We start from the raw sequence: 14,325 nt of genomic DNA, 5'->3' as shown, positions 1-14,325 counted from the left end.
TCCAAGGATTATTTGGAATGAATAAATTGTGAGGCTTAAGGGTCTATTTATAGAGCTTAGGAGAGTCCTAGAAGCCCTAGTAATCCTAGGAAATTCGGAGTTTTAAGTCCAAGTCCAATTAGGATAGAGAAAACCTAAGTCCAAATCGGAGTAGGATTGCCCAGAATTGCGGTCTTAACATGCGACGCGATTTTTGACCTTGCGGCGGTCCGAATTAGGGAAATTCTATTTCACAATTAATTGTAGCCCTTTGAGTTAGCTTTCCAATGCCGCTTGAATCATCTTAATCGGATATCTGAGCTGAAAATTATGGTTAAAATACCGAGACATGTTCAGAATCCAATTTTGCATCCAATCCGATTTGTCTTCAATATGAGAAATTCCGAATTGATCCTTTCCTCTATTTGATTAAACTTAACCATGATTGGCTAAGCTCAACCATATCTTCTAGGTCTTCCCAATTTGCCCTTTAAGCTTGTAATTCTTCCAGAAACGCTTTCTTTTCTTCCAAAAGCCTAAAAAACAAAGAAAATACAAAAGGAAGTAAAATGGCCTAATTAACCAAAACCAAAGGATTAAAACATGCAAGTTAAGGGCTGAAAATATGAATATTTTAGCACTTAACACACCCCCAAACTTACATATTGCTAGTCCCTTAGCAATACAAAACTAAAGACAAGAATGGAAAAACAGAAAACAAAAGATAAATCCATCTTTCGTGGGATGTACGATTGCATTTAGCGTATGCAACAAGCCTTTTAAACCTCCAAGAATTCCCTAGAGGACGAGTGAAGTCTTGTGAGGGTTTTCCAGAAATGTTACCCACAAACATCATGCACAGTTCATGTTATTCCAAAAATTAAAGCATCACTTCAAAACCATGATTCTCATTCATTAGCAAGCTTAAAAAGATAAACTCCATCTTGATAATGAATTGGAATTTTAAAATTTAGTTACTCACAAAAGACATGCTAAGACATCACAAGTTTGAAAATAGGGTAAAGTGAACTAGCACATAAATATGAAGCTTCCAATTATTTTTATAATGTGCAATGTCTCAATATCTCAAAGTTCTCTGAAATCCCTATTAGAATGAACAACAATGGCTTTTTTTTTTTTTTTCTTTCTTTTTTTTTTCTTTCGTCAAGTCGTGCAATGTTTGATTCCCTTAAGCTTTCTAATTGACCCATGTAGCGAGTGTTAAGTCAATGACTCCCAACCCAAATGGTTTTAGGGCATTAGGTGTAGAGACACCCCTAAGGACCTACTAACTCGAGTCAAAAAGGCTACGAAACCAAACTAACCATGACATTAACCAAATCAAAATTCTTCACCTTTTGACGTGAACACTCAATGCTTTGAGACAAGAGATCCAGTTACTCAGTGAAAAACTTATCAATGATCAGATATATATATATATTTTTTTATATCTCATATGTATATGCCAAAGTATTCATCTAATAAATCATCCAGTTTCACCCAAGACATAGAAACACACACATTAAACTTTCATGTCATACCCCACAAATTATGTGCTAATGTGCTTGTGTAAGATCAGATCAAACATGTGAATTCTCAACTGTCCTAAGCAAGTAACCAAACTGAAAAACTCAATTATTAGATCATGTGTTCAAAATTTTAAGCTCACCAATGAAATCAAATCACAATTTTTTAAGATCAACTAAAATTTTAAGACAAACATGAACATGCATATATATATATATATATTTTTAATTTTTCACAAATAAAATAAAACTTGGACAAAGTGTGTGTAAAGTGTCCTCCATACCCCCAAACTTGAATTACACATTGTCCCCAATGTGTCTATAACATGGAAAGAATTTACCTGGGAGATGGGCGAAACTGTCTGGAATAGCATGGCTCATTTCATACCCCCAAACTTGAATTGAAGCACACTTGTCCCTGCAAAATAAGAAAACACAAAACAAGTAAAAAGAAACAAAACTAAAGATAAATAAAAAAGATTAACTTAAAACACACTAAACAAAACAAAATAAAAAGATAACTATGAGATGCTGCCCAAGTGCGCTCGATCGCACGCATGGTGCGCCCGATCGCACTTGCGCAAGGCTGTGCAAGTGTGGGTGATGTGCGCTCGATTGCACCTAAGGTGCGTTCAATCACACTAATAGAATGTACAATAGCCAAAAGTCAGTTACTGCGCTCGATCGCACTCAGGGTGCGCTCGATCGCAGTAACAGAATGTGATGAAACCACACGTGAAGACCTGCGCTCGATCGCACACAGGTTGCGATCAATCGCAGTAATAGAATGTAAAAACCTGACAAAAGACTTGAAACACTAAAACACCAAAGAAAAATAAAACACAAAGGAAAACAAAAACAAAATGTAAATAAAACAAAATAAAAGGATATGCTATGGGGTGCCTCCTATGAGCGCTAAGTTTAATGTCTTCAGCCAGACTTGTGGTCCCCTCTTATTGCTGTCCTGAGGAAGATGCTTCTGATGGTGGTGCTACATATTGGACAGCCTGGAGAGCCAAATCTTGTGATGCCAAATCTTGATCTCGTGGTGCAAAGGTCATTTCAATGTATGGCTTCACTCTGTGTCCATTCACCTTGAATGATTGACCTTTTTGTGGACTATAGACCTCCACAGCTCCATGAGGAAATACTTTAGTGACCATACAAGGGCCAAACCATTTTGACTTAAGTTTTCCAGGGAATAGTCTCAATCTTGAATTATAGATTAGTACCTTTTGTCCTTCATGAAACTCTTTCCTGACCAGTAGCTTGTCATGGTATGCCTTGGTTTTTTCCTTGTAGAGCTTTGCATTCTCATAAGCATCATGCCGTAATTCCTCAAGTTCATTTAGTTGCAGTTTCCTCTTGTCACCAGCTTGGTGCATGTCGAAGTTGAACTTCTTAATGGCCCAATATGCTTTGTGCTCCAACTCCACTGGTAGATGACATGCTTTCCCAAAAACCAATCAACATGGGGACATACCGATAGGTGTCTGGTATGTAGTCCTATAAGCCCATAGCGCATCATTCAAGCGTAGAGACCAATCCTTCCTGCTGGGATTCACTGTCCTTTCTAGTATGCTTTTGATTTCTCGGTTACTTATCTCCACTTGACCACTGGTTTGAGGATGGTATGGAGTGCCAACCTTATGGGTGATCCCATACTTCTTTAGTAAAGCAGCAAAAGCATAATTGTTGATGTGGCTACCTCCATCACTTATTATTGCCCTTGGCGTCCCAAACCTAGCAAAGATATTATCCTGCAAAAACTTCACAACCACTTTGTGATCATTAGTCTTTGAGGGGACAGCCTCGACCCATTTAGACACATAATCCACACCCACAAGAATATAAAGATAACCATACGAGTTAGGAAATGGTCCCATGAAGTCAATACCCCATACATCAAAAATCTCTACCACTTGAATATTTTGCAATGGCATCTGGTTTCTGAAGGAGATGTTACCGATTCTCTGGCATGTATCACAAGAGCTGCAAAACAAAAAGGCATCTTTAAACACATTAGGCCAATAAAAACCAGATTGTAATACCTTAAGCGCTATTCGCTTGGCCCCAAAGTGTCCTCCACAAGCAAATTGATGACAATGCTGCAGAATGCTCAAATGCTCCTCTTCTGAGACACACCTTCTAATGATTTGATCCGGGCAGAATTTGAACAGATAGGGGTCATCCCAATGGTACTGTCTAGATATGGACATCAACCTCTTCTTTTCTTGACTAGACATACCTGGAGGAAAAACCTTGGCAGTTATGTAATTCACAATATCTGCATACCATGGGAGTTGGACCTCAACTACAAATAGCTGCTCATCTGGGAAGTTTTCATTCAATGGGAGCTCATCTCTGTCTTCCTCATGAAGTAGTCTGGATAGGTGGTCTGCCACCACATTCTCACTGCCCTTCTTGTCTCTGATCTCAAGGTCGAACTCTTGTAGTAATAATACCCATCTGATCAATCTCGGCTTTGCATCCTTTTTAGCCAACAAATATCTCAAAGCAGCATGATCAGTGAATATAATGACCTTAGAACCAATTAGGTACGATCTAAACTTCTCCAAAGCAAATATGACAGCTAATAATTATTTCTCAGTGGTAGAATAATTTAGCTGAGCATCATTCAATGTTGTAGAAGCATAATAAATGGCATGAGGTACCTTATTGATTCTTTGACCCAAGACAGGTCCCAAGGCAAAGTCACTGGCATCACACATGAGCTCAAATGGTAGACTCCAATCGGGTGCCCTCATTATTGGTGCAGATGTGAGCAGCTTTTTTAGTATGTTGAAGGCAGTCATGCATTCTTTAGTCCATTCAAACTTGACCTCCTTCGCTAGAAATGCACAGAGGGGTCTAGAGATCTTGGAGAAGTCCTAGATGAACCTTCTATAGAACCCGGCATGTCCGAGAAAACTCCTCACCCCCTTTACTGTCAGAGGTGGGGGAAGTTTGGAGATGATGTCAATCTTGGCCTTATCTACCTCAATGCCTATGCTTGAAATAGAGTGACCCAATACAATGCCTTGTTGAACCATGAAGTGGCATTTTTCCCAATTGAGCATTGGGTTGTATTCTTCACATCTCTTGAGAACATTCTTTAAATGGTGGAGGCATTCATCAAAACTAGACCCAAAAACACTGAAGTCATCCATAAATACCTCAATTGATTTCTCCACCATATCTGAAAAAATGCTCATCATGCATCTTTGGAATGTGGTTGGTGCATTGCATAATCCAAATGGCATCCTTCTGTAGGCGAATGTGCCAAAAGGGCATGTGAAGGTGGTCTTCTCCTGATCCTCTGGTGCCATTGCAATCTGATTGTAGCCACTGTACCCATCCAAGAAGCAGTAGTAGCTATGGCCAGTTAACCTTTCTAGCATTTGATCGATGAAGGGTAGGGGGAAGTGGTCTTTTCTCGTCACTTTGTTCAGCTTTCAGTAATCAATGCATACCCTCCAACCAATGGTTACTCTTGTAGGTATCAGCTCATCATCTTCATTCTTCACCACTGTGATCCCACTTTTTTTTGGAACTACTTGGACTGGACTGACCCATTTACTGTCTGAAATGGGATAGATAATGCCCACATCCAGTAGTTTTAATACCTCTGCTTTAACTACCTCCTTCATGTGTGGATTGAGTCTTCTCTGTGCATCCCTGGTTGGCTTTGCTTCGTCTTCAAGGAAGATTTGATGCAAGAACTTGGTTGGACTTATTCCCTTGATGTCAGCAATGGTCCACCCCAAAGCAGTTTTATGCTCTCGAAGAACTCTCAATAGCTTTTCTTCTCCTCACAACTCAGGTTTGCAGCAATTATGACCGGTAGTGTCTTGTTCTCTCCTAAGTAGGCATATGTTAGGTGTTCTGGCAATTATTTCAATTCCAACTTTGGTGCCTGGACAATAGAAGGAACAAGAGAAGTATTAGTAGGCTCAAGAATCTCAAAGGGAGGAGTGTATTTACTTGAATACTTTGGAGAGGCCTCAAGGTGGTGCACGGTTTCAATGATGTCATCAGTGACATCTTCCGGTTCTGGCTCAATGTCCTGCCTTGTGAAACTATGGGTGAGGGTGGCCTCCAATGGATCTTTATGTTGGTCCTGCAAAACTGGCTCACTAACACCTTAGATCATACAAACATCAGAACAATCTAAATCATCATGAGGTAATTTTAGTGCATCGAATATTTTGAACTCTATGGTCTCACCATTTACCTTCATACTCACAATACCCTTTTTCACACCTATTGTGGTGTCAGCAGTTCTCATAAAGGGTTTTCCTAAAATAATAGGTAAAGGGGATGGCATAGGAGATTCTTCCACTTCCAACACAATAAAATCAGCAGGTAAAATGAATGTACCTACCTTTACCAACACATCCTCTAGTATACCTCTTGGTCTTTTGATGCTTCTATCTGCCAATTGCAAGATGACGGAGGTTGGTTGAAGCTCCCCTAAACCCAGCTTCTCATATACCGTGTAAGGCAGCAAATTGACCCCTGCTCCCAGATCCAGCAATGCATGCTAAAAAAGATGGTCTCCTATCCTGCAAGGAATGGTAAAACTTCCCGGATCTGTTAGCTTTGGTGGTAATTTTCTCAACCAAACTGCACTTACCTCTTCTGTAAGGGCCATTGTCTCATGCTCTTGAAACTTCCTTTTGTTAGTGCAACAATCCTTTAAAAATTTAGCATAAGAAGGAATCTGTTTGATTGCATCTAACAAGGAAATATTGATTTCTACTTTCCTCAAGGTCTCAAAGATATCCATGAGTTGCTTTTCTTTCTTTGGTTTGACTAACCTTTGAGGGAAGGGTGGTGCATTCACCTTCTCCATTTTACTTACCTTTGATGTTGATGCTTCCTCTAGAGATGCTTGAGCTGGCTTTTCAGTTCCTATGACCTTGCCATTCTTGAGAACTGTGACTGCTTTCACTTGCTGGTGACCCCCTGGATTGGGTGTTTGGGATGGACATTCATCCACTTTTCTTTCATTCTGCTCCTTAGCCATTTGTTCCATTCGCTCTTCAAGTCTTTGAAAGGATTGATCATACTTGGCATTGGTTTGTTGTTGTGCAGTCATAAATTGCTGTTGTGAAGTCACCAATTGTCTTACAAGATCCTTCAGGTCATTTTTCTCTGGCTCCTGAGCTTGTTGGACTGCTTGTTGTAGATTGCCTTGCTGTCCTTGAGGGTGCAGAATATTTCGACTGTTTCTCCATGAGGAATTGGGGTGGTTTTGCCACCCTAAATTATAAGTGTTGGAGTACGGATTGTTTTTGGGAGGATAATTGTGTTGTCCCACATAATTTGCTTGCTCTTGATCTGCAGAGGAATACAAAGGGCAGTTCTCAGTAGTGTGATCTAAATGAGAACATATGGCACATACCTGGAGTTGGGTGGCTGGTTGAATGAGAGAGATGTTCTGAGTAGTCATGGCTTTGACAATCATATCTAACTTTCTTTCCACAACAGCCATCTGACTTGGAGATCCACCATTGAGGTTTACTTCATTCATGCCTTTGCTCCTTACACCTTGCCTCCTTCTGGATGGAAATTGTTGGGTGTGTTCACTCAACATCTCAAAGATCTCTATGGCTTCCTCACTGCTCTTTTCCATCAGCACGCCTCCACAGGCTGTATCAACACTATCCTTGTTAAAATCATCTAACCCTTCATAAAAAATTTGTACCTGGTCATCATGAGGTATGTTGTGATTTGGACACTTAAGAAGCAGTGCATTGAAGTGGTCCCAAGCTTCAAAGAAAAGGTCTCCATCTCTTTGTTGGAACGAATGCAGCTCCCTTCTAAGCTGCCTTGTCCTATGAGCTGGGAAAAACTTCTTTAGGAACTTACTGGACAACTCTTCCCAAGTATGAATGGACTCTGCAGGCAAGGAATTATACCACAATTTAGCATTTCCTTTCAAGGAAAATGGGAATAAGACTAACCTGAGTTTCTCTAGAGTTAGGCCTTGAATGTGCTGAAGTTTGCAAAGATCAAAGAACTCCCTGAGATGCAAGTTTCGATCTTCAATAGATGTGCCTCTGAAGTAAGTCAACACACTGAGTATTTGTGGGGATATATAGTAATTGCCTTCCACCTCTGGTTGATAGGCGATGCATGATGGTTGGTTGAGATTCCTTGGGATGAAAGATTGTTTCATGGGCCTTCGCACTGGTGGCAAGTTTTCTAATAGATCTTCCATTGTTACCTCAACTTCTTCTTCTTCCTCCGTGTTGGAGCTGTCTCTAGGCCTTTGTTGAATGGTCCCCTTGATTTCTTGCATAAAAATATTTTGCCCCTGCAGTCACAGCAGCTTCAGTATTGTTGATGTCCGGAAACTCCTGGAACTGCGCTCGATCGCAGAATAGTACGCTCGATCGCACTGCGCTAGATCGCACACGGCCTACGCTCGATCGCAATAACAGAATGCTGATGCGGCCGAACTGCAACAAAAACAGAGAACCGGAAACCAAAAAGTGAAAGAAATGGAAAATATTTTTGATTTTTGGTAAAACAAGATTTAAGATTGAAAATTAAAATAACACAATTAAACGAAAATAATTCAAAGGAAAATTTGCCGCAATCCCCGGCAACGGTGCCAAAAACTTGTTGTCACAATTACCTACCTAAATTAATAGGCAGAATATTGGATGTTTTACCCGCAAGTGCACGAGGTCAACATAGTAGCATAGTGTGCAAATACGGAGTCATTCCCACGAGGATTGCTAGATTTTGCTTAAAATTAAATTCCAAAAGTAAAACAAACAAAGATTGAATTGTGATTTGATGATAATAAAAAGGTAGGGCTTTGGTATCCACCACTAATTATACTTAGCTAATATATCAATATGCCAATGATCCAATCATGTTATAAATATTTAATGTTTGCAACCTGAGGGTATGGGTGTCTACTCCTTAAGCTATTGATATCCCTAAGCAACAAATTAGGCATGGGTGTCTACTCTAATTCTTTTCTTTCTTAAAAGATTTAGCATGGGTGTCTATTAAGTTGTTCTTTAAGAAATCATAAATCTGTGGAAATCGACAAACACACGAGGCCTAGGGCATGGGTGTCTACTCCCGGTTCCCCATATTGATTAACTCAAGAATCGCGGTGTGCATTACTTTTGTTACTTATGTTAAACCTAGGACTCGGTCATCCAAATTGATTTAACTAACTAGTTCATACCACATGCATATAATGGCCAATCACATACATATGAGGAATTCATGAAAATAGGAATTAATCAAGTTAAATATCACAACATGATCATCACAAAGGCGCCAATATTGAAATATTAAATAAACATAATTAGGGCTTCAATCTAGCCCTCCTTAAGAGTTAGTTACACATAATAAAAATAAAAGAAAAAGAAAAGGGAAAGAAAGAACCGAAAACCGCTCCTAGAAGTAGCCTCCAATCCTCTCCCCAAAGTTGTGCCTCTTCCAAGGCTTTTTTGGAATGAATAAATTGCAAGGCTTAAGGGTCTATTTATAGAGCTTAGGAGAGTCCTACAAGCTCTAGTAATCCTAGGAAATTCGGAGTTTTAAGTCCAAGTCCAATTAGGATAGAGAAAACCTAAGTCCAAATCGGAGTAGGATTGCCCAGAATTGCGGTCTTAACTTACGGCGCGATTTTGACCTTGCGGCGCTCCGAATTGGGGAAATGATATTTCACAATGAATTGTAGCCCTTTGAGTTAGCTTTTCAATGCCGCTTGAATCATCTTAATCGGATATCTGAGATGAAAATTATGGTTAAAATACCGAGACATGTTCAGAATCCAATTTTGCATCCAATCCGATTTGTCTTCAATGTGAGAAATTCCGAATTGATCCTTTCATCTATTTGATTAAACTTAACCATGATTGGCTAAGCTCAACCATATCTTCTAGGTCTTCCCAATTTGCCCTTTAAGCTTGTAATTCTTCCAGAAACGCTTTCTTTTCTTCCAAAAGCCTAAAAAATAAAGAAAATACAAAAATGAAGTAAAATGGCCTAATTAACCAAAACCAAAGGATTAAAACATGCAAGTTAAAGGCTGAAAATATGAATATTTTAGCACTTAACACACACACACACACACACACACACATATATATATATATATATATATATATATATATATATATATATATATATATATATATAACATTGTTTTGCTAATACCTTTAATTATGCTTTACAACATGCAATTCTATTTCATTACCAAAAAAAAAAAAGCGATGTTGTTACTCTCATTCGTGTACTGGGATACTATGCCCAAGTGGCATACCTTTTTTAAAGAAACTTAAATTTCAAAACTTTCGAGGTATATCATTTACAAGTAGATGGGAAACACCTCTTTTGAATATAGCAGATTAGTTCATATATGTGCCTCATACATATAGTTACTGAGATTATGGTGCACTCAATCTATATTCAAATGACATTTATTTCTCTATACTATCATTTCTTTCATTTATATGAAGTCTCGTACTGTATTGAAAATACGACCGAGTTCTCGTCGGTATGTACAATTCTTGAAGGACAACTCCAAATTCTAAAGACCACCTCAAAGTGCTAGGGGGACCTCCGAAAGTACCGACGAGCTTCATCTAGTATTTGCTCTCACCACTGAAAAACTTCGGCTAACCCACTTCCCGAGGGTCCAACTCTACCTACAAAGGCATGAACCTCTCATTCTAGACGCTGCCAAGTCCAACAGACTGCAAAGTCCGCCTGACACCCACCAAGTCCAGTAGACTGCAAAGTCCGTCGGAGACCCACCAAGTCCAACTTACTGCAAAGTCCGTCGGACACCTGTCAAGTCCAACGAACTGCAAAATCCAGCAACCTCATCAATCTCTGGTTTCGTTGTGGACTACCTTGTAGGAACCAACCTAAGCGAAGAGGTAACATCAAAGGAGAAGGAGAAGGCAAAATTTTGTGTATCTGGCAACTACAGCCACTAGAGTTAGCTCCACTACAGCAAAAATCCTGGAGGTTTGTAAAAGGAAACCATTAAAGCATTTGTGAAACAAGCAAAAAAGGAGAAGTCTCCAGAAAGAAGGAAGGACAAATGGCAGTCCGAGAGGGACGTACGGACCCGCAGAGCAGAAAATTGTTCTGTAGCATACCCCACTCCTTTGTAGAGCAAAACAGGTGAAGTCCCGCAGACCGCTAAGCCCGTCAGACAACTATTAAGTCCAGCGGACCTTTAAGCCCAGAGGACACCTGCTAAATTCAGTGGCCTCATCAATGGCTTCTTTTTTCTTCAAATTTCCGGTCCCAACTTCTCCCCAACATCTACTTCAGAGTTTGCTATCATTTATTTGCTATTATACATTTTCTCAAATATGATTCTAATGTTGTTTCCTTAAAAATTGGCTAACGTACTGTCAACCCCTTGTAAACAAGAAACCAACGTAAGCATCGGAGAGTCCTAGTAACCCGGGGACGTTGTCCCAAGAATAACTCCAGGTGGACCACTCAACGGTCCCACAATCTCTCTCTCTCTCTCTCTCTCTTCGTCTTCAAAAGAAAGAAGGCACACCAATGTATCAAAGGTAACTCCACATACGTGAAACCACGCAACAGTGATGAACCAACATCCTGCTCGGGTTGGTAAGGGTATATGCCGTGTTTACAAAACGGTACTCCTTTTTGTAACTAGTTAAAATGGTGTCGGGTAGCCATCAACAAATTAAAATGCCTCCGTTCAAACAACGGAAAATTAAAAGGTTAACATCTCGCCTGGGTTGGTAGGCGTATGTACCGTTTGTCATAAAATGATACTTACCTATGCAACTAGTTAAAACAGTGTCTAGGTAGCCTACATACTACATCTCTATGCACAATCGGTTTCACAATGTTCAAACTCTCATGTCAAAATTGAGAGGTCCTCTCTCCTACATACAAAGAGAGACGCCCTAACTTTCAAACTCAAAGGGGGCAGAGACAAAGATTTGTAGGAAAAGAAATACACAAAACGAAGCTCCACATGGGCCATCAAGGGCACACTCCATCAAAAGGTACTCCCTTGCTAAGAGCTCTAAAAGTCCTACTTATCAAAATACAAATTGCAATTTTCGAAGGTGCCGGTAATATGCCCACCTACTAAAACACCATTGTCGGATTGTGCGTTTTATGTTGCCTTCGACCCTCTTGGATTAGATGCCTATACTCGTCTCCCCAAGCTTGAAATTGGATGCATGGCATATTAATCGCTACTCTCTACTTTTTCCTGTGATTATTCGCTCTTTACTTCCGTGGTATTTTAAGTCATACATACATACAAACATACATACATGCATACATACATCTAATCATGAATAGAACTAGGACTTCAATCTAGCCCTACTAAATAATTTAGCTATACATAGAGTTAATGTTAAACATCTTCATAAAATAAAAGAAAAGAAAAGAATAAACCCGAGACTTGAACTTCAAGAGCTCCTCTTCTTCTCCTTGCAAAGTATATATTCTAGAGGCTTAAGGGTCTATTTATAGGCTTTAGAAGTCCTTGAGAAAGTAGTAAACCTAGGGATTTCGTAGGGTTTCCAAACCTATTACAATTGGGAGTTGGAAAACCCTAATATGGAAAAAAGGAACATTCTGGCCACCACTTGATATGTCTTCTGCGCACGGGTGCGATCGATCGCAACCCTTGTGCGCTCAATCGCAGGTCTGCAATCGATCATTCCTCTGTCATGCGCTCGATTGCTCCTGGCTTGGTTCGTGCAGTGTCTTCTCTGGTACTGCAATCGATCGCAGGTACCCTGTGATCAATCGCAGTGTCAGGGAGCTTCCAATTTTTCCATCTTCTCTCTTTGAGCCCAAATCACCTTGATTTACTTCATTTTCTTCCAAAAGCCTACAAAAGTATGAAAAACACAAAAAGGAATTAAAATGGCCCAATTAACTAAAACCAAAGGATTAAAACATGCAAGTTAGGGGCTGAAAATATGAATATTTTAGAACTTATCAGAGGCACTACTTGTATGGCGAGAAGTGCGAGATCTACACAGACCATAAGAGTTTTAAGGAGCTTAACATGAGGCAGAGAAGGTGGTTGGAACTGATCAAGGATTATGATTGTGAAATCAATTATCACCCTAGAAAGGCTAAGTAGTAACAGATGCATTGAGAAGGAAACCAAAGGTGGAGCTTGCCACTCTTGGAATTTCTCTACCCCAGTTGACCAGGGAGTTCGCTGGGATGGGATTGGAAGTAATACGTGAAGGTGCGCCTGCACACTTCGCGAATCTGGTGGTTCAGTCAGAGCTACTTGCAAGAATCAAAGCTGCTCAATTGGAGGACCCCGAGTGTGCCAAGATCAAGCAGTTGCTTGAAGAAGGGAAGACGAAGGAATTCTGTCTTAAGGATGATGGGTTGCTCACCCATTTCAAGCAAGTATGTGTGCCAGAAGGCAGAGGATTAAGGAAAGAGATAATGACTGAGGCTCATCATTCTCAGTACACTGTACATCCTAGTCGTACTAAGATGTATAGGCACGTGAAAGGATAATATTGGTGGAACAATATGAAGCGGGATATCGAAGATTTATGGAGCAATGCTCAACCAACCAACAGGTTAAAGCGGAGTGTTAAATGCTAAAATATTCATATTTTCAGCCCTTAACTTGCATGTTTTAATCCTGTTGTTTTAGTCAATTAGGTCATTTTAATTCATTTTTGTGTTTTCCATTCTTTTGTAGGCTTTTGGAAGAAATTGAAGTAAATCTAGAAGATTTGGGCTCAAAGAGAGAAGATAGGAAAAATGGGAGCCCCTGACATTGCGATCAAGCGCAGTACCAGAGAAGACACAGCACGAAGCAGGCAATCAGCGTTCGAGCGCAGAAAAGAAGAGGCTCGATCACAGACCTGCGATCGTTCTCACCCGTGCGCAGGAGACACATCAAAGCTGCGGCCAAAGTGTCATTCTTTCCATATTAGGGTTTTCCAACTTCCAATTGTAATAGGTTTTGAAACCCTATGAAATTCCTAGGTTTACTAGTTTGTCAAGGACTTCTAAAGCCTATAAATAGACCTTTAAGCCTCTAAAATAGGTATGCTTTGTAAGGAGAAGAATTGGAGCTCTTCAAGTTCAAGTCTCGGGTTTATTCTTTTCCTTTCTTTTCTTTATTTTTAGAAGATGTTTATCATCAATTCTATGTGTAGCTAATTTATTCAGTAGGGCTAGATTGAAGCCCTAGTTATGTTTTGTTAATATTCAATATTGGCGCCTTTGTGATGATCTTGTTATGATGTCTAACTTGATTAATACCTAGTTTCATGAATTCCTCGTATGTGTGTGCCTGATCAACATGTGCATGTGGTATGGACTAGTTAGTTAAATCAATTTGGATGACCGAGTCCTGGGTTTAACATAAGTAACAAAAGATATCCACACCGGATTCTTGGGTTAATCAACATGGGGAACCAGGAGTAGACACCCATGCCCTAGGCCTCATGTGTTTGTCAATTTCCACAGTTTTATGCTTTCTTAAAGAACAACTTAGTAGACACTCATGCTAAATCCTTTAAGAAAGAAAAGAATTAGAGTAGACACCCATGCCTAATTCATTGCTTAGGAAAATCAATAGCTTAAGGAGTAGACATCAATGCCCTTAGGTTGACAAACATTTGATATTCATAAGATGGTCAAAACATTGGCATATTGATATATTAGCTAAATATAATTAGTGGTGGATATCAAAGCCCTACCTTTTTATCATTGTCAATTTTAATCCAATCTTTTGTTTTACTTCACTTTGGGAATTAATTTTAGACAAGATTCAGTAGTCCTCGTGGGA

The 14,325-nt window shown here is 39.7% G+C and overlaps 2 pseudogenes; both read right to left on the bottom strand.

Annotated features, from left to right (window-relative positions):
• Positions 1–2,458: 2,458 nt before the first annotated feature.
• On the bottom strand, positions 2,459–3,391 carry LOC132177957 (uncharacterized; annotated as a pseudogene).
• A 29-nt stretch (positions 3,392–3,420) lies between these two features.
• Positions 3,421–7,731, bottom strand: LOC148583125 (uncharacterized; annotated as a pseudogene).
• Between the last annotated feature and the right edge of the window lie 6,594 nt (positions 7,732–14,325).

This window comes from Corylus avellana, chromosome 11 (genome assembly GCF_965113065.1).
Source record: "Corylus avellana chromosome 11, dhCorAvel1.hap1.2, whole genome shotgun sequence".
NCBI lineage: Eukaryota > Viridiplantae > Streptophyta > Magnoliopsida > Fagales > Betulaceae > Corylus > Corylus avellana.
This window is presented reverse-complemented; position numbering and strand designations above follow the sequence as displayed.